At 42.5% G+C, this 19,772-nt stretch overlaps 1 protein-coding gene across 3 annotated transcripts in view; it reads left to right on the forward strand.

Moving 5' to 3' along the window:
* Positions 1-19,772, forward strand: part of TBL1XR1 (TBL1X/Y related 1) — a 103,441-nt gene that overhangs the window by 29,887 nt on the left and 53,782 nt on the right. For all 3 annotated transcript variants that reach the window (XM_088523912.1, XM_088523910.1, XM_088523911.1), the window contains exon 2: positions 15,373-15,437. The gene's annotated coding sequence lies outside the window, so the exon portion shown is untranslated. The remainder of the gene's footprint in view (positions 1-15,372; positions 15,438-19,772) is intronic.

Consider the following 19,772-nt stretch of genomic DNA (forward strand, 5'->3'; position numbering starts at 1 on the left):
TGCATCATTTTGCATTATTTTCAAAACTAAATTCAAACACATAATGTGGTGGTCATGATCATGTGTTTACGCAGAGCAAGATTTCATTTAGAATTATGATTGCTAAAATAATGAGCATCATCATTGCTGCTTTGCAGAAGAACAGTTCAAGAAAGCTGAATATAAAATAAACATGTTGGATGGTCAGCATTTCTTTCCTCTCAAGTTGTCAGTGAAACAAAAACTATGAGAAGATCATGTCATCTTATTGCCAATTACTGTCCAAGAAGGATAATGATACAATCTTTATGACCTGTTAGACCTGTATGGTTAAAATAAATTCTCCATTACATTCCTTCCGATGTTAAAGAACAGTCTTTCTACTAACAGTTATGTTGTGCTAAAAATAAAACTAGACAGGTCTGTCATACATCGTTTCTGGTTACTAAAATAAAGTGCTTCCTCACTGTCTGTACCCTTGGGCTCTTCTGGTTTTCCAAAGGCTTTGGGAATTTAAGGATCCCATAGATGCAGTGAGTAAATGAATAAAATAAAAGTTCTTGTCTTAAAATTTCTTACGGGTTTTTGATCATGTTGGAAGAGAGTACAAATACATAGGAATTTTGTTTTAAAACAATGTTTACCCTAAATCTTGGATGGTGGGGTATTGAAATAGAAAACAGGATCCTTCTTCTATGGGAGTTTTAAGTTATGTAAAAGTAGTATAGAAGCTGTTATATAATAAAACACATATATGAAATATAATATGTGGAGAAAGAAGGAAGGATTTGTTGTTGTTGTTTTGCTTGCAGAAGTCAAATGCGCATGCAGGAGGTTTAAACAGCCCGCGTTCAGGGAATATAATCTTGGAGAGAGGCAGCCGGAGAGTTCTGCAGCGTAAACAGATGGGGGAAGGACAAAACCAAAGGACTCTGGTCAGACCTGGAAAATAAAGGGCAGCTTGAGACTGTGTATTTTCCACTTTGAATACAAAAACGCTGCTGCCAGAGCTGTCAGCAGTGAATTTGGTGGAAATCCTTTGGAAGCTGATGAATTAGTGTCACACACCCCAGTGCCACTGCTCTCCCCTGCACTGTAGCTGCTAAGTGTTCAATGACACAACTGGCCCCGGGGCGCTGGATGCAGGCTGGGAATGGGAAAGGCGAGAGTGGCACCTCCCCACTCCTTACTGGTTCCTCTTGCCTCTCTCTACCAACCCTGGTAAGCCCCCTTTCTGTGTCAAAATGATCAGATTCGTAGTGATTGCGTCCTCCTCTTTGATTAGCTTTCCCTCCCCCCCCCCCCCCTTTTTTTCCTCTTCCATAAGGAGTCCTTCAGGGCTTCTAGAGATGCTGTTTCTATTCTTATGATAGTGGGTGCCTTTAATCTTTTTCTTGATTATTCCTTTTATATGTTGTATGTCTGTGTTTGTTCCTTTTGGCAATTACAGCCTTTATTTTTGATTTCATTTCTGCTGCTAAAATCGGAATGTAAGCAGGAACCTTTTTGGCATGTGGTACCTTATTTTGTAGGGCAACAAGTCTCCTACTCTTTTAGCATATTAGTTGTCCACATATGGTGATTTTTACAGTCTCTCAACTGCAAGCTATTTTTGTTTAGGAAATCGTCTTTGTTTCTAGTTGATTATTTTTGTTTAATAGGTTTTTCTATCTGATGTCCTAAGGGAGAAGGACCTTCTCCTGGTGTTGTTTTAGCCTTCCTAAATCCTGTCATTCTTTGAAACAGTCCCAAAATGTTCCATGGATGTATGTCAGGTTTTGGCAGATCCCTTCTGCCTTGTTGGGAAGGTTCTCGGGCACTGACCTGGGTACGAGTGACCGCGCTAGGAGCTGGTGGAGCCACGTGGCAGCCCCGTCTTTTCTAATGACCTTTCTCCTTACGGACCCCAGTGTCTGATCTTGAGCATTGCCAGGACTTGGCGGGATGTCGTCTCCAGGATCTCCAAACCAGGAATGACCTAAAATGAGACTTCAATGCAGTGATCTAAAGAAGCTAAAGTTACGCTAAGCAAAGTCCTTCCAATACTCATCGGAGGTTGTGTTTGCTGAGCAGTGGGTGCTGTCGTGTCCTTTTAGCTTCCCCAATGAAGTGACATTTGTTGCAAAACAGATTTTCAGAAATTGCTTTTTAAAAAAAGATTTTAAATCACATGCCTGTAGTAGAAGTTACTTATTTGAAATGGAAAAAAAAATGGCCACTAGAAAACAGTTTCTCTGCCATTCATTCTTTTTACCACATGCCCTATTTGAAGGCATAGATGGCACATTTAGAAAAACTAGACTTGCAGCATACTTGGTCCTCATATAAAGACCCATTGGATTTATCCAGTTGTTTGTCACCACACTGGTAGGGAGCTGGTGGAGCCGCGTGGCAGCCCTGTCTTAAAAAAAGGATTGAATTTCTCCTCCTTTGTATCTTATGGGTTGTATTGATTTATTTTTTTCAGAGTCCTTCACAATTTTGAAGCACCCAAGACAGTGAAACCTAAATTCTGAAGGAGGTTTCAGAGATTTGCTGTAATATGTATTTTATGTTATTATTGATTCTTTACTTGCTACCAAAGAAGTAGGAACACTTCTGTTGTTGTTCTCTTTTGGTTTGTGATTCATCCTTCTGTCATTGCTTGTGGCAAAAATGCGGGGGTCTCGGTTTAGTCTTTGGTGCTCCTCAGTATGGATGTTCCAGAGGGGCTGCAGAGGAGGAGCTGGAAAGGAAACTAGTTTTCCGATATCCGAAGCAAACTTTTTGGGAAAACTTGCTTGTGAAGGTAAGAGCAACTGAAAGCAAATCTCCAAGACCATAAGACTGTTTTTTCTTATTGTCGGTAGTAACCAAATATTGATCTCTTGTGTTCCTGAGTTTTAGATCTACGATGTGTTAATATGAGTCACTGCGAGTGGTGGGCGGAGGCTGCAAAATCGACTATTGCAGAGTAATTCAGGCTTGTGAACAGTGGATATTCAACAGTCCGATACATGCTGAAAGTCACTGCGAAACCCCTGCATTACGAGGACAGTTGAAGGTGCAGTCCCAGCCGCTGGAAATTTGAGAGCGCAGTTTGCAGGGGGCTTCACACTGTTCGGTGGCTCCCGCTTTCCTGGGGGCGCTGGCCACGTTTCTGCAGTGGCGCCGCTGCCAGCCCTGCTGTGCTCCAGAGCCGGGGCCGGCGCCAGGAGCCTCTCGTGTCGCTCTGCGTCACCCTCTTCATCGGGTGCTCGGAGACCTGTCCTTAAATCGGAGCGCTTCACGCGTGTCCGCCGCGGCGCCCCGAGACGGCACCCGCGCGTCGGATGCTGCCGGTGTTTTCTACCCTGCTCAAACCCTTTTTCTTTCGGAACATTGAGCTGTTTTGAATACAGGTACTGCCTTAAGTCAGGGTGTGTCTCTAGCCTTAATTTACACCATTCCGTACCTAATGTTAGAGAAAGTGTTTGCTAGACATGGGATGGATCCCAATGAAGATGATTTAAGTTAACATGCAAAAAGCCTTGCTTCAATAACTGAATTTGTTTGGGGATTTAGAAAAACTTTTAAAGAAAATAACAATGTTGAAATCCATGAAAACATTGATTTGCTATTTGTGTGTGTAGGCATGTGTGTGTGTGTATGTATATGCATATATTAAAAAAAGGCACTTTTAACTAATCAGGTGAATTCACTGTTTTGCTCTGCTTTTGCTAAGAGTTGCATAACTTTGCTTTCATTTATACTTTGCTTTCCTGGCTTTTTTCAATGGAAGTGCAAATTGATGAATTTGGGTTTCCTCTTTCCTGTGTCAAACTGCAGTTAGATGAAAGTGCTTATCTAGCGCCCAGAATGTTCATGTGTTTTTACTGCTGCAGTGTGCCGACTAAAGGTAGAAAGCTTATGAAAACTTCGACATTTAAAAGTAGCTGAAGTGTTATTTGGTAAGCAGTGAAATGAGCTGATTTTGTTCAGGGTGTTGAAATTAAGAGGGCTTTATCCTCTCATCTGTAGAAGGCAGATGCTCCAACGAGCAGAGTCTTGGAGCTGGCTGGCCCAGCACAGGCTGTGAGGAGTCCTCTGTGCACCCGGAGCAGCTCGTGCTGATCCCTTCCGGAAAATGCTCTTTGCAAACAGTGTCAGGGATTTCCAATAGTTCCAGCAATACTTAAGGAATGTGGTGTATTATGTGAATATTTTATTTCTTTAAAATTGTTTTAGTGGTTTAAGTTGCATTGTCACCTAGGTAGCCAACGCTGTGAACCGAGTGTTGGACTGTAACCTCAGTGTGTCAGGCTGTGTGTGTGTTTAAACCTCCCGACGGGCCCTTGCTGTGCCCGGCTCGGGGTCTGGCCTAGGGACGGCTCCTGGGATGCGCTCCTGGTCCACGCGCATCCAGGGGAAATCCGGGTGCCTGCGGGCAGCTCGTGTGGGGCTGCGGGTCCCGGGACGGCAGCCTGAAAGGTACTGCCCATGCATGGGGCTGGGGTCAGCCCAGGATGGCAGCTTGAGCGTCCGAAGCTGCAAATACCTCAATACTGGGTTGTCCTCTGACCACTTGTTACTGCTCAAGAAAATGAGAGTGTCCCAAGTTGTTTTTGCCTGTTTGTTTCTAGGAATCTGTAAGTGACTCTGTGGAAATGGGAAATAGTGATACGTGGTTTCCTGAAAATTGGTTTTGAGTTCCGGAGTTTTAAGGTTTTTCCGCTGCTTGAAGGATCTGTGGTTCATGCTGCTGCCTTTGCCTCCAGGGCCAACTAGGGTAAAGCACCGAAGAGCATTTGCACCTTCCCTGCTCAGCTCGGCCACTGGGTCTGTTGACATCCAAGATTTCTCTGGCTCTCAAATCAGAATAAGTCAAAGGATTTGGATTGAGAGTTTTCTTCCTTTCTTTTTTTTTTTTTTTTTTCTCCTTGAACATAAACTTATGACAAAGATGAAAAAAAGTTTTGTTACACCCTTGAAAATAGAAGCTGAGTTCTTAAGCTGAAACTGCAAGCCAAGAAGTAACCCTCTTAATATTTACACTTCCTACCATATGTGTGCATATACTGAGTGTTATTGTGCCATGTTCGTAGACTTCACTTCTGTTCCCTCTCTTACCCTTTATGGCTAAATACTTTGCAGGGGGAGAGTGGCATTTTGCCCAGTAAAGCGAAGGTTCCTAGAGCGCTCTCAGACGTGTGTTGTTAACGTGTTACGTTACTGCTGGCTTCCCTGGCCTGGTAAGTGCTTGTCCTTCAATGCTCCTGCGTGTCTGCACCCACACATCTGTGGGCCCGTTGGACGTGGCTTGTAGCTGCTCCAAGGAATTTCTTTTTTTCCAAAATTCAGTAAGAGTATTTGACGCATGTAATTTTGAGGGCTGGCAATGGGCTGTGATCAAAATTATTTAAGAGTTTTGTAGCAAAGTCTTAATAGATCGAAGTAATGCAAAATTAACTCTTCATAAGCGCACTTGCATAGTAATTTCAGATTTAATTTTTATTACTTTACAAGAGGATATTATTGGGATAAAAGAAGACAAGGCAGGTAATGTTTTCTGTATTACAATATAAACAAACCAGTTAAAATTCCACGAGGAAATTATCTCAACCTGACAACAAATGCTACTAGCAGCTCCCAAGACTTAACCTGGTCAGCACAGAAATGTTGCAGGCCAAACACTGCAGAATTGAGGCGCATGCAGCACGCACGGGACGAGGGGCTCAGATGGAGCAGCATCGATCCGCTAGCAGGATTCCTGTGAAAACAGGGCAAGTGGGCTTTTTTCCTTGATAAAGTTAATGAAAAAAAAATCGTGTGGAATGGAAGTGCTTATGTCAAAAGTGCCTTTGTCATTTCAGGATTTATTTTATGGTTCTGTATAGGTCCTATGTGTTTATTATACAGTGCTATATGCATGTTTTTCCAATCCTGAAAAGCATGGCAAACCAGTAAGTTCTTTACATGCAACAAAATGATATCTGCACTGTTCTGCTTGGAGATGAACTAGACCCAGTACTTGACACATCTGATGCAGAGTAGAAATGTTTTTGTAGGTGGAGTATTTTTTTACAGATATGTTTGTGTTTCCCCTGGCCGCATGTGCAGTCATTTCCTTGATTACCTCGTGTGTTTCAGTGTGACCACAAAAGAAAAGCAAAATATTCAGGTGTTCCACATAGTCACTGTGAATAAAAACAACAAAAAACTCTATACATTGTAGCTGAAAACAGAAACAAAAATAGCAGCACTTTTTATAAGCTCTTAATTTCTGAAATTTCTGGACATCCATCACTTTTTTAAGGATGACAGGCAGCTGCTTGTAGGGGCTGTCTGTGGACATTTTCACAAAGGTGTTCCAGAGCAACAAAAAGCATGCAAGGAGCAAGGAATTGCAGTGATGGGAGCCATATGGCCTGTCCTAGAATTGAGAAGTGGACAAGACTTTTTCTTTCTTTCACAAATAGAAAGATCAAGTATACTAAGTTATACTGTAAGTGTGTGTGTGTGTGTGTGTGTGTATATATATATAAAACTTATACTAAGTTATACTTACTATAAAGTACAGTTGGCTTTTCAAAGACCATCACTAAAGAATTTCCAGGCTTTCATGTTACTTCCCCTGGTTAGTCTAGTAGATCCCATTGATGAACATGATTCGCCTCTCCTATAAACAAGCAAGGAAACAAAATCCTGTCCCCAACCGAGCCCTGACTGGAGCTCAGGTTTTGCAGGGTGCACAGCCAGTTTTAAACTCTGGTGTGAGGCTATTAGATAAAAATCAAAAAGCAAGGGAAAAGACCTGCTAGATCAAACGCTCTATGCTACATGTCTCCTTGAGCAGAATTTCTCCCTCTAGAGTCTTTTCCACTTTGTTTGAAATATCCTAAGTAGTGGGGATTTGTTATTTCCCTTCACTATTCCCCAGTTGCATTACTTTGTTTTGGGAAAGTTTTTCCTGTTATTTGCAATCTGCTTTCAGTTACACAATCTTCAATAGGCTTCTGTAATGTCTCGATCTTTTCTTGTCCTTGGCTTCTGCACCTGCCGAGTTGCTGTCTCACTTCTAATCTGAGAAGTCACTTAAGTGGTACCTCCGACCCGATCCATTAACAGTTTGTGTGTTTTTAGGTAGCCTTCTGCTGAGTTTAAAAAGCTATTTAATGCACAGAATAGTAACTGATTCCAATTGAATACCAAGTTTTAAAAATGATAAATAATATGCTTGACAAAAATCTTTTCTTGTGGGATACTTTTGAAGATGGTGAATTTAGTATCAGCTCTTACATTTAGAAAAGATTAAGGGAATTTAAATTCAAGTCATGCTTGATGACGTTGGTGTGTCCTTTACAATTACTATTAGAAAATGCACATTACGGAGAAAATAGGACCCTGTTAACCCTGTTTGCAGGGAGCTCTACTGAAGAACAGAGCAGAAAGAGTGGAAATGTGAGAAGCTGAGAAGAGCATTAGTTTGCCATGTAGATTAAGATATAGAAGGTAATAACTTAATTCTTTGTAGGTTTGAGCTTTTGTCAATGAATACACACATACTGGCAAATATTCTTTCAGGACCAGAGTACTGAAACTTAATGGCAGTCTTTTAAATGGCATTACATGCCAAATTGCTAAACACTGTTTTCCAGCTCAAGTTCATCAGACTTCCTTCAGATGGACCCTTCAATAACAGTAACAAGTGCTTTATTCTTTGGTGGTGACTTGCACCCACACAAGTGGAGCTGTGTCACTGCCCACTCTGTCAAGCGTGGTCCTACCCCTGGACGGGTGGTACTTGCTTAGGGAGAATCAGCATGTGCTCCTAACTCTGTTACAAAAGGTCAGCATTTCCCTTTCTCTCATAAGGAGTCAGCAAGTGTGGATAAGATGATGCTGCCAACCTGGAACTCTTCTGTAGAGTCACTCACCAAAGACTGAAAAACAAGGAGTCCTGGCATAAGAAACAAGATCCTCGCATGGAAATATAATTGTTTAAAGAAAAGGAGAAGTGATAGGAATAAACGGTCATGAGATTCATGGGGAGGCTGAGCAAAGACCAGAGGTTCACTGTCTATTACAGGGGTGTCCAGTTAAACGGACAGATATATCTATTTATATATATATATTTATATATATAGCTATAGATATCTCAAAAATACAGTCTGTGTATTTCTTTACACAACAGAGATCAGATCTGTAAAACTGCTTAGATGGAGGTGCTAACATGGGACCAGAGAAGTTAACGGCAGACAATTCTTTTGAGGTTACTAAGCACAAGAAACCGATCAAATTGTGCTCAGAAAGTCACCTGAGTTGAAATTAATTCCAGGCTAGGAGATTGTCTGGGAAAATACTGTATGTATTTGCCCGGTTTTCATTCACCCTGTATAGGTCTGCCTGGAAGTCACTTCTGAAGAAAGCAAAATGGGCCAGAAAACCCCTGGGCCTGATCTAGGATGGCTGCTCCTAAGTCTCTTAGAATTTCCCTTGGATAAACTCTTGCATCCTGTCTAAAGGAAAATACAGGGTGCTGCAGGGCTAATAATATGAGTCGTCTTCATGTTGTTGTTGTTGTTTGGCTGTTTGGAAAGCAGCATAATTAGATTATCTAATCACACTTTCATTTGCCTGTAGTATAAACAATTGCTCTGTGTAGTGTTATACCCATAATACATTAGTTTAAAGGGGCTATAGATTGAGCCATACACCTGCAAACATAGTAAGAAATTGAACCCTTTTTTTTTTTTTTTTCCTAATCTCCTTTTATTTCCAAATAGAACATATAGGGTGGAAGGTACCTAGGATGGTGTAACTGTAGTAGTATAACTGTATACAGGTAAGGCCTATTTTACTTCTCATGGCAAACACAAGTTATTATTTTAACTGTTGTTCCAATAAAAAAGGTGAGAGCAAGTGGTATGATTAGATTGCTCTAATGCTGTCGTTGGTTAATTACTTTAATCCATTTATGGAATAAATGCTATTCTTGACCATAGCGTCGAAGTAAACGTTTTGCTCTGTTTATCTGTTCTGTAGGCTGCTTGTTCTGTGGAACAGGTTTCCCTGTCTTTCACTCCATGTATAATATCAGTACAAATATTTCCCCTGTTCAACCTCCGTGACAGATACCAGGGCTGAGAAACTGGTTTTATCTGAGTGATTTGAAAAGCCAACAGAATAATAATTTTTAATAAGAGTTTAGTGGCTGTGTTTAAATGTAGTACGGTTCACGTCACAGTGTTCTTGTTGTGGGGTTTTGTATTTTGGTGGCGTAGCTTTAGGGATAGTTCAGTGCCCCCATTTCTTCCTCTCCGTGGGCTCTGTTCCCTCCTTCCCTCCTGGGTCCGTTCCGTGCTCTTTGAGCCCTCGTTGAGACGCCTGTGGATGCTGAGCAGTAGGAGGGTGTTATTTCTAGGGTGAAGTAAATGGTAAGAACCCACCTGGGGGAGCAGGTAGGTGGTAGCTGGACAACCAGTGCATGAAACATCTACAACCCTGTCCAGGAACACCTTAACTCTTTGTGATTGGGGATCCTCCTGTAAGGCCCCAGTCTGGCACTGCTGAAGACGAGGCCTTAGCTGGTAAGGAGGCCTCACAGGAAAGGAGATGTGGTCAGCTGGCATGGAGGGAATAGGAGCTCCGGGAGATTACAAACATTCCTTGGGTTTCTTGGTCTTGGGCAGCTTGAACCGCGGCTGTATCAGAGTTAACTTGTACAGAAAGAGCTTATTCTGCAGGTTATTAATGTGCAAACACGAGCAGGACACCGAATTTGTGCAGGAGGGTTGTGCTGCTGCCTGAGTGCGTACAGCAAATGTCGCTTAGGAAGGTGTCTGGGGAAATGGGGCTGTAAGCAGATGTGCAGAAGCTTTTAAGAGCACTATTTTTGGAAAAAAAAATATTTCATGATATATTTAATGGGTGATTTTAGGGCAGTCAGTGTTAACGTTTTTCCGTGAGTTGCTTAAATTTTTCTCTGGCTTTGCATAAAATAATAATTTTAATAATAACTCCTGGAAGAATCTGGAAAGCATTACAAGTTCTTTATTTTAGGGAAAGTCCATCCAAGAACATCTGGAGTCTATGAACCTCAGCTCCACCACAAACTTGAGTTCTGACCTCTGGTATGACTAAGTTTTCAGAAAAATGTTTTCATAACTATGGATTTTGAAGTGATTTTTACTATTAAAAGTAACTCAGTTTTGACTGCTGCCTTAGAAGAATCCTTGGATCATGGTGGTTCTGATGCTACCGCCCCTTCCCGTGCCCCACTAAAATCCAGCTGCAGACGTGCGAATCTGCTCTTAAACCTGGCGCTTTGCTGCAGGGCGAATCTCCTGCAGGGTGCTCGGGCAGCACACGGAGCAAACGCTGCCGTCCCGGCGCTCGCGGAGAGGCAGGACCGGGACAGGGCTGCGGGGCTCGGGCTGGGCGGCCGTGACGCGGCCTCGCGGGGTTGGGGCTCCTCGATAGCCCCTGGCCGTGACGCGGCCTCGCGGGGTTGGGGCCTCTCGAGTCCCCGGCCGTGACGCGGCCTCGCGGGGTTGGGGCCTCTCGAGCCCCCGGCCGTGATGCGGCCCCGGACCCGAGCCCTGTTGTGCCACCTGAGTGTTCCCTGTCGCTCCTTAGCCTGGACTGGGAGAAAACGTAGAGGCAGCTTTTACTCAGGAAAACAACACCGACCCCGTTTGACTTCTAACCCCTTAAAAAACTAGGGGCGATGCTGTTCCCACGATATTGAGAAACACAGGCACGGCTTGAGCAGTAGCTACATTCATTAAGGTTGAAAATAAGAGAATATTGTTGTGCCCTCTTGTTATCTTCAGGGAGTTCCTTACTTAAACGTGCTCTAATTTGGATCCCACTTCCAAATATGGTTTCTGTTTAAACCATAGGTCCCACCTCCCAAAGCAAGGTACAACTGAGACAGAATTTTAATGCGTTCAATAAATTAAGCTCCTTGAGAACAAATCAGTCTCCGAAGGAAATACAGTTGTACCGTAGCTGCACTATAATGATTTCTGATGCCTGCCATAAGCCAGGCTGCTGCTTCTGCAAGGCTACCATAAATCCCAAAGCAGAGGAATATCTTGCCCTGAATATCTAAACAACACAGACAAGTGGGCACCGTTAGCAGAAATGAAGAAGGAAAAAGGGTTTTACACAGAAAACTGTGTGAAGGCTGTTCTGTATCCCCCAAATTCAGGACTGATGGGAGAGTCTGGGAACACTGAGTGTCCAGGTAGCTCTCAGCTCTCTAGAAATGTTCTGCCGTGTGGACAGCAGAACAGGTTGCCTTCCTTCAGCTGCACAGGCTCATCTGCGTTAATGGTCTCTGCCTGCTTTTATGAAAGGAAATTAATATATACATGTTTTTTGAAGCAGCGTATATATCCAAAATGCGTACCAAACTTCCTGAGACTGGCCAGGTGGTCCCTTGGTGTTACACAACAGGGGTTTTTCCCCCGTGATGAGAGGGTTGTTTATTTGCACCTCTCAGGTGGAGGTGAGAGGCTGCTGAGCACATGCAGTTTGTTTGATAGGCTGCTATTCTCTGTCTTTTCTCTGATTAATCTTGCAGTGATTAATTATAATTTAATACCGAGCTTGTTTGCCAGTGAGCGTGTCTCATGTTTTCAGTATGATACAAAAGCAACATAAATAAGAAATTACTTTAAATCCACCTTTATGCTGTCTTTACATTTTACTTTACATTCATTGCCATGTATGTGATAGTCTATAAAGGTGGGATGTCGTGACAGTGCAAAGGAAAAGAAATTATTCCCTTATTGCACTCCCCCACAAACCAGTATTTGTGTAATGGTAGGATGCTTTTCATGTGAAGGTTTTATAAAATACAAACACTATCTTTTGTGAAACTACATTTTATTCTTTTCAGTAACAGTAAAATCGGATGCTGTGCATAAGAGAATTAGATCCCAGGTTTTAATTCAATCTGTTTAAGAAGCTAGATGTAAAATGAGAGCTCAGGAGAGAGTGATTTCATTTCCTGGTGGCTTCTCGTATGTTTTGTGTCAAGTCAACCAATGCAGAGGACGGCCTCACTTCATGTAATACTCAGCACTTTCAGTAATAACTGGCTGTGTGCTTTTCTGCTGGAGTCTGGCTTTAGCATTAGTGATCTTGTACTTTCCCTGTGTGTGGTTTGTCTTTGTTGCCCACGAGTCTGCTCTACCCGACTTGCAGGGGAGCAGCGTGGTGGCAGGACCAGCTCCCTCCTGGGCTGTGCGTGTTTGATCCCGCGGCCTGCGACGGGGTCTTCCCTCTCTGCAGCCTGGGAGATCTTCCTCAGCGTTTGACTTTTACTGTGGAATTTGGCGTTCTGTTTTCAACTCGCATGTAGCTGCTGCGGAGCTGCCATGTTGCTTTGCTGGGTGATTTATTTGGTCTTGCTTTTCCTGTGTTTATAGCGTTGCAGCTCATCCTTCTTTGCTGTTGTTATTGCATCCTTTTGAAAAACGGAATCGTTCCTATGTCCAGAAGCTATTTTATCCTCATTGATGTTGCTTCCTTACCCCTTCCTTATTCTTTAACCACTGTAGGTGCCCAGTTTTGAGTTGTTTCCCCCCGTTATGTATGCATACATACATGCATACATACATAACATGTGTTTGGTGTATGAAAGAGGATTTCTGCTTTGTGGAGGGATTGTTTAGCTGGTAGGTGGTATGAACCTATACGTTATCCACATGCACCATCCCTGCCCGTCTCCGGGTGGCTTCCCAGGGAGGAATCCTGGTTCTGTGGCAGCGGTTGCTGCTGGCTTTCCTGTGTGTTTGTCGTGTCACTGGGAACTCTGTTACTGTCAGGTCATTTATTGCAGGTAAGGACCATTTTTGGTGCTGTCCTGTGTGGGGGTCCTCCTTTTTCTCACGTGTACATATTTACTGCTGTTTAAATTTTTGGGTTGATACTTGTCTCAATCCAGCTCCTTCATTAGATCAGAAGAAGAGATGTTATTGTGTAAGTGATGAATTTTGATTTTTTTTTTATAATCCATATGTCACAGTGGAACTGGGATTAATGGATAGATCTCTGTTATTTCTCAGTTTATGTTGCAAGCATCACTGTGCTAGAACAGCCAACATCTGTACGTGCCTGTTAACCAAGTGCGAGGCAGCTTTCAAGGGCCTGATTAGCTTTCGATTTAGGCTTTCCAAATTATTGCCTGGTGCTTTTTGCAGCCTAGTTACTGAGGGGAATAGCCAGGATTTTAGTTATTTTTAAATCTATTTTGTTTAGGACACACTTTCCAGATACTGAAGCCAGATTTAAAAAAAAAAAAAAAAAAAAAAAAAAAAAAAAAACAGGATGCTTAGGGAGATTTTAGTGGAAAAGATTTTGTGTCTGGAGAAGGCTTTTGCAATGTGCAAAGAACAAATTTTAATGAGTAAACTTGTTAAAATAGCAGAAGACTCTCAGAAAGTAGTATAAGCTGTGATGCTAGGAGGATTATAAGAAAACGGTGAAGGTGCAAGTTGAAATGAAGAACAGAAAGGACTCGGAGCTCCTGCCGAATCCGTTGCTTTTGCCGTAGCCTTTGTTGCCCAGCCTCAGCCCACGTGGGTCTGTGTGTAATGGGTGCCTGGGGGCAAATCATGGGAATGGCAATGTTTGTAGAAGAAAAACATGAGTGATTTTTGCAAGTAGCTTTTAAAAAATTGCTGTTTTTGAAAGGATTATGTCGGGAAAACAGGTAGGGAATGATGTGAGGCTGCGTGTGTATCGGGGGCGCTCCGAACCCGGCTCGTCACCGCGTTGTCTCCCCGTACCCCGGGGAGGTGCCTGGTCTGGGTGATGCCGCGGGAAGGGCCTGGCGGCTCCACCTGTGCTCGTGGTCCCTGCTGAGCTTTGGGTTTAAGGAAGCCCTCAGCGATGGGCAGACGTTGTCAGGGGGCTCCTGGGTGAGGCGCCAATGTGTCCTCTTCTGCACCGGGCTGCCCAGACTGTGCAAAATCCCACAGCTCCCGGCTGGCTCCTGCCATGCAAAAAGTGAAGTTCCCTTCGCTCTGTTTATGTAGTTCATGCAGCACCAGTGCCACACACAAAGAGGGGGAGAAAAAACCTTGTTTGCAAATTCTTGAAATTGCCTACATTCCCGTGTGCTTTCTCATCCCCTCCAGCAACTCCCCTCTTGCATTAGAAGGTTACGTTTCTGTCAGCCCTGATGGTGCAGAGGGATGTTCTAGGAATAAAATAATGCGAACTGCAGCAGCTCTGTATTCGACTAGGTCCCCAGTGGTTTTACGATAAACCGTTTCCTAGTGCTGATGGTGAACGCTGGAAACTCAGAGTAAAAGTCTGTCAATGCGGTTTACAGGTGCTTCGTAAATAGCTTAATATAAAAAAGATTCATTACGTTTTTAGTCACCCATAGCCACCTGTCTCTCTTTCTGTTCCTTGAGTGGCTAATTAGATTATTTCTTATCAAGAAAAGTAGTATTTAACAAGTGTTTATATGGTGAGCAACTACTTACAAATAAAGAAAAATCATTGGCAGTGAATAGAAAGGGATTGGTTGTGGATGGTGTTAACACGTGCTTTGACATCAAAAAGTGTTTGCAAAGATTAACTTAACGACTGGCCTGTACATATTGGTATATGCATAAAATTACTCATATTTAGAGAAAATTACCAAAATGTAGGTGAGCGTGGATTTTGGATCATGATCTTGTTCTGTTTTTGAAGATTCTTGCTTTGTGACTTACCTTGGATAGTCTGCAGGAGAACTGTGCTTCGTGCATGTTCTGGAAGGCGGCAGCAGGTGCCTGGGCTCCTTTTTCAGTCACTGAAGTAGTGCGGGAGCTGGGCAGCGCTCTGGTCGCTCTGTGTACATCAGCTTCGTGCAGGCAGGGATTCCTCACGGATTTAACCCTTCTAGAAGGATAACCTGCCGTCAGGCCACTGGAACAAGTGCTTTTGCTTGGGGCTTTCCCAGACATATAGAAGTCACTTGCTGGAATTTTATTTCCAGAAGAAATTTGGCATGGATTGAAGGCATTGTAACCCCCTCCTGCTTTGCCCAGTTAACTTTCAACTCCCCCCTGCCTTTATTTTTATTTTTATTTTTTATTTATTTATTTTATTTATTTCTGGTGAATTGAGGCAAAATCCAGAGAGGAGGGCTTCTGTCTGTGGGTTGACTGTGTGTGTTCCTGCTGAATGGTGCGAATGTCTGGAGCAGCAGTGGGATCTGTGTGTTCGTTCAGCAGGATGTTTGTTCAAGGCTCTGTATTTCAGACTCCCCACAGGAGCAGTTCTTGTGATGTGGCTAGCAAGAGGATATATGCAAAAACCCAGCTCTGCTTGCTCTCCTCTTCCTCATCACTGTTTTAGTGTGTTAACACCACCATTTTCAGAATAATAAGTAACTTTTCCTATTTTGTCTCATTATTTCCTTTTCAGCATCACACTTCTGTGGCAAGAGGCACCTGAAAGGAAAACTTGCGCATATCAATGCACTGCCAATGGTAAGTACCTTTATAAACTCACTAAAAGTGGTGTGGTCTCTTTCTCCAAAGATACCGTAAGTCGACTTGTATTCCAAATATTTTAGAATAACTACGGTTAACATGCAAAAAAATAATTTTTAAGCAACATCTAAAGCACTGTTCTGTTTAAAAATAAATAAATAAAAAAAATAAAATAAATTGTTTCCAGACTTCCTGCTGTGGAAAGTGGGGCAACATGTTAATTTTGCAGCAAGAAGAGTAATTTGACAATAACAGAGCTCATCCTGTTGTAACTGCTTCTGCTTCCTCTTTTGGCCCGCAGCCTGGCGCGGGGGAGCGGCAGGTTGGCCGAGTGCTCTATTGCCCTTGTTTTGGTGCTTGACGCACTTCCATTCGGATCTAACTCCTCGTCTTGCTTAAAAGCTCTGGTCTCAGGTGGTTTTTGCTTCAGCACATTCAAACAACGCTTAACATAGTGAAGTTGAACTCCTTGCTGTATGGAAGTGAGACTCGGTTGCTGCTGTCATCTTTCTTCACCTCCAGAATGTCACTAAATGATACGGTCACTGGAATTTCCGATTTGTGGCCTATCTTTATGGTTTATTCAGGTTTCGTAATAGTTGAGCAGGTGGAAAGCACAGCCTGAAAGAGGGCTGGGAGTTAATGCTCCAGCTTTGATCAGATTCAAATCATCTTTTTTTTTATTCCTTTCTCCTGCAGTTTTGGTTTGTGGTGTTGTCACAGTCTGTTATAAGAACATTAACTGCAGCATTAAGAAATACATGCATAAAGTGCCAGCCTGAGTTTCATATTTCAAGGATCTCTAGATAATTCTGCTCCGTTCCCAGGTTAAAGGGGTACTATTTCTAACTGCCAGCTTTGAAAATTCGGTTTGGGATCTGAGAGCTGCTTTCCTTTCCTTTGTTTGTGGGCATGGATATAAGGAATATGTGCATCACTGCCAGCCTCAGTGCTGCCTTCCAGCTCCCCGTCTCTGGACCGAGGGCCAGAGACACTCGGAGGCAGAGAGTTTGCATGGGTGGAACTGGCTTGTTTTGAAGTCGTAATGAAGGGAGCAACCCTGGTGATGCTCAAGGGCAGCTCAGGAGTGAAACGTAGCGCAGCCTCTTCAGCACTAACCAAAGCAAATGTGACTCTGAGATCAGGAGATTGGCACAAAGCATCCATATCTTTTAATGCTCTGATGTTTAGGCTCAAAAACCAGTTTATACAAGTAAAGTTTGTATAGGTTAAGGATGAAGAGCGTCTGTTGGGGACAAATTAGTTGAATTAGAAGGTTTTAGTTTTTGGCTGGTACTTAAAACTTTCCAAAACTGATACTTGCTGTGCCCACGATCCTTTCTATTGTAAAGTTTTCGTAGTTGATGTTGGCCTTTTCTCAACAAGAAGTTGTTACTCTTATTTCTTCTGATTTCATATTAGTTGCACATGTTTTAGTCATGGTTCGAAATACAGTTCTGTAATACTGCTTCTGTTAAAAACATGACTCATTCCATATTAACCTAAGCTTATACTTCATTAGATTTTAAAAAACTGAGACTGTATTTGAAATGTCACTGCGTTTTTGTCCTAGTAGTCCTACCCTACAAATGATATTAGAAATTTAGAATTGCACAGCCTCAAGGTCATGCTAGTTGTTACAGGGATCATAAAAGGTACTTAACTTTTGCTTGCAGTGATGTGTGTTCACTCTTCTACCAAGATACGCCTTTTCTCAGATTTGTTTTATTATTCTAGAGATTTCTGAGCAATTACGCATGTCTTAATTAACTTTGAAAGAGTTTGAATGTAGATTTAAGAGACAAACTAGACAAATTCTTTGTCATCCTCAAAGCAATCGTAACTTATTTACATTAACTTTGTAATAAACGAAGACTTTTATAGATTGTATTATGTTGATTATGTCTTTGATGTTTTAGACAAAGTGTGGTCAAACTGGTTGATCTGAAAGAACAGCTTGTTTCTTCTTGGTCAGAAACCAAATCATTCTTTGTATCTTATTTTTTACTTATTTTAAACATAATTTCAGAATGCTTTTTGCATCACAGATGACGTAGTTAACAAGTGACTAAGTGGGACAAAAAATATTCCAAGGTGTCATTGATTTTAAAAAGTAATTGATGACAACCATTTTCAAATATTTATGCTGTGATAGAGGCTGGTAAAACGGGCAGTAGTGCTGTGCTCAGTTCTCCTTCCCATTCTTCCATTTATCTGTGATGTCCATCAGAGTTCCAAAGGGAAGATACGAGGGCTTAGCCAGAAAGGCCTGTTGAGGAAGGGGGAGTTTGTCTATAACACTGCTCCTTCCTTCTCGGATTTCAGAAGTCCATTTAGAGATTGATATGTAGGTATTTACCCAAGGTGCACAAGGAATTAATGAATGGATTAGGAACAATTACCCAAAGCCCTAGACCTTTAGCATAAGGCCAAGGCCATACTGGGTTTTCCATTAAAAAAAAAAAAGAAAAAAAGACATTGTTTTATTTTTTGTTAGATGATGAAACAACTAGCTTGCTTGAGAGCAAAATCATTAACAGAAATATTTCTTGGATTAACTTCCAGCATTTCACATGGTTCCAATTTAACACTCTTCAAGACAAAATGTGTTGACTATGAAGTACTAATTAGTAGCTTGTTTGCTTGTTTCTCATAAAGCTGGTTCAGAACACCAGTGAGGTGCGTGTTTGTGTTAAGGGGCTAGGGAGGAAGGCTCCAGAGCGGGTTTTGTTTCCAGAACTGCCAGGATTGCATGATTTTATTTCTTCTAATCTGAAGCCTTTGCCAAGGTAATACAAATACATGGTAGGCTTTAACTAGTATACCACAGTGCTGTAATAAAATAGAAGAAAAAAAGTAGAAATCCAGAATGAGCGATACAAAAAAAGTAGGTGCAAAGAGAAAAATGTAAAATAGGAGAATGTAGCTGTTTGTAAGTATTTTGCAGTTTATAGGAGGTGATAAGTTGAATATTTAAAGTGTTTTTATAAAAAAGAAAAGAAAATGTTTCACAAGAGGCCAAAATTCCTGTTTGGTTCTTTTGCTTTGTTTTGCATGGCAGAGGTTGAACCGTAGCAGGATCCTTGCATCTAAGTCATGCCTACATTGTTTCTTGAGGGAAATACGAAATACAGGGTGCATTAAATGCTGCAGGTGTTTCAGTGCCGTCTGCTTTTTGGTGATTTTACCATACTATGTTTCGATGAAGCTGCTTGTGTGTGTGGCATCAGCTCTTTGTACGCATCAGAGACTTCTTTTAGGGGAAGAACTTTGAAGGCACCAAGTCTGTCAGGCTGGAAGTTCCATGGAGATGGTACTTAATGTGCTTGGCTGCCTGAAGGACCTAGTCCAGAAACAGACAGTGGTTGGAGCTGCTGGGGAGGATGGAGAAGTCACCTTGAAGAAGAAGAAATTCAGTGAAGGAATTTGAGAGTTCTGTAAACTTCCCCACGGCTTTAGTGAGGCTTTTCCTTTGAACCCCTTTGAGATGCATTCAGTGGTGTCTTCCTGTAACCAAACCGCTCCTTAAGACGACTGAAGAAGGAAATGAATATAACTGTAACCCTAGGGTTCCACTCGGCTAAGCTCACCTAAGTACTCATTTAACTGTCTGTCTGCTTAGCTTTCTGCCAGTCCCTCGTTTTAAAATGGCTCCATGGAGGACAAGACAGGCAAGGGAGGGAGTGGAGTGGGTTGCAGCAGCTACAAGTGGGGCAGCTGGGGACCGTGGCAGCAGGAGCTGGACTTGCAGAGAGCAGCGTGGAGCCCCTGCCAAGAACGGCAGGAGATCCATGGCAGCCGCCTCGGGGTTCCCTGTAGTGCGTGTGTGGCTGTTGCAGTGCAAAAGGAAGCCGGGAATCGCCGGTTGTTGCCATGGCTGTGTGGGCCATGGTTGGATTCAGTCATGGAAAAGCTGAATCATAACATGCTCCATGACTTTGTCTCACCAGGAGCTTTATGTCAGCATCCCCCTTGCACTGTTCTTCTAAGTATAGAGGAAAGAATGGCTGCAGTTGGACAGGCCTTGGAAAAAAGTGGTAAAGCTGCAGGTTGATTTGCACTGCAGTGAAAACAGAGACTCCTGCTCTCCAGAGCTTGAGAGTGAAGGTGTTGACCACAAGAGACATCAATAATTACTTCAAAATAAATAACGCTACAAGCTTAAGGCCCTTATCCTTTAAATACATGTGTGTGTGCACATGTGTAAAGTTAATGCTTAAAATTAGCCAATCCTGAAAGTGTTGTTAAGCATAGATCCTAAAAGTGCTCATGAAATTTATTGTTGAGACTGTGGGCTGAGGCTGTTGGCATAGATTTATAAACGGCAAACTA

This window comes from Tinamus guttatus, unplaced genomic scaffold (assembly GCF_059628265.1).
Source record: "Tinamus guttatus ecotype Peru unplaced genomic scaffold, ASM5962826v1 Tinamus_guttatus_pri_ptg000198l, whole genome shotgun sequence".
In the NCBI taxonomy this organism is placed as follows: Eukaryota; Metazoa; Chordata; class Aves; order Tinamiformes; family Tinamidae; genus Tinamus; species Tinamus guttatus.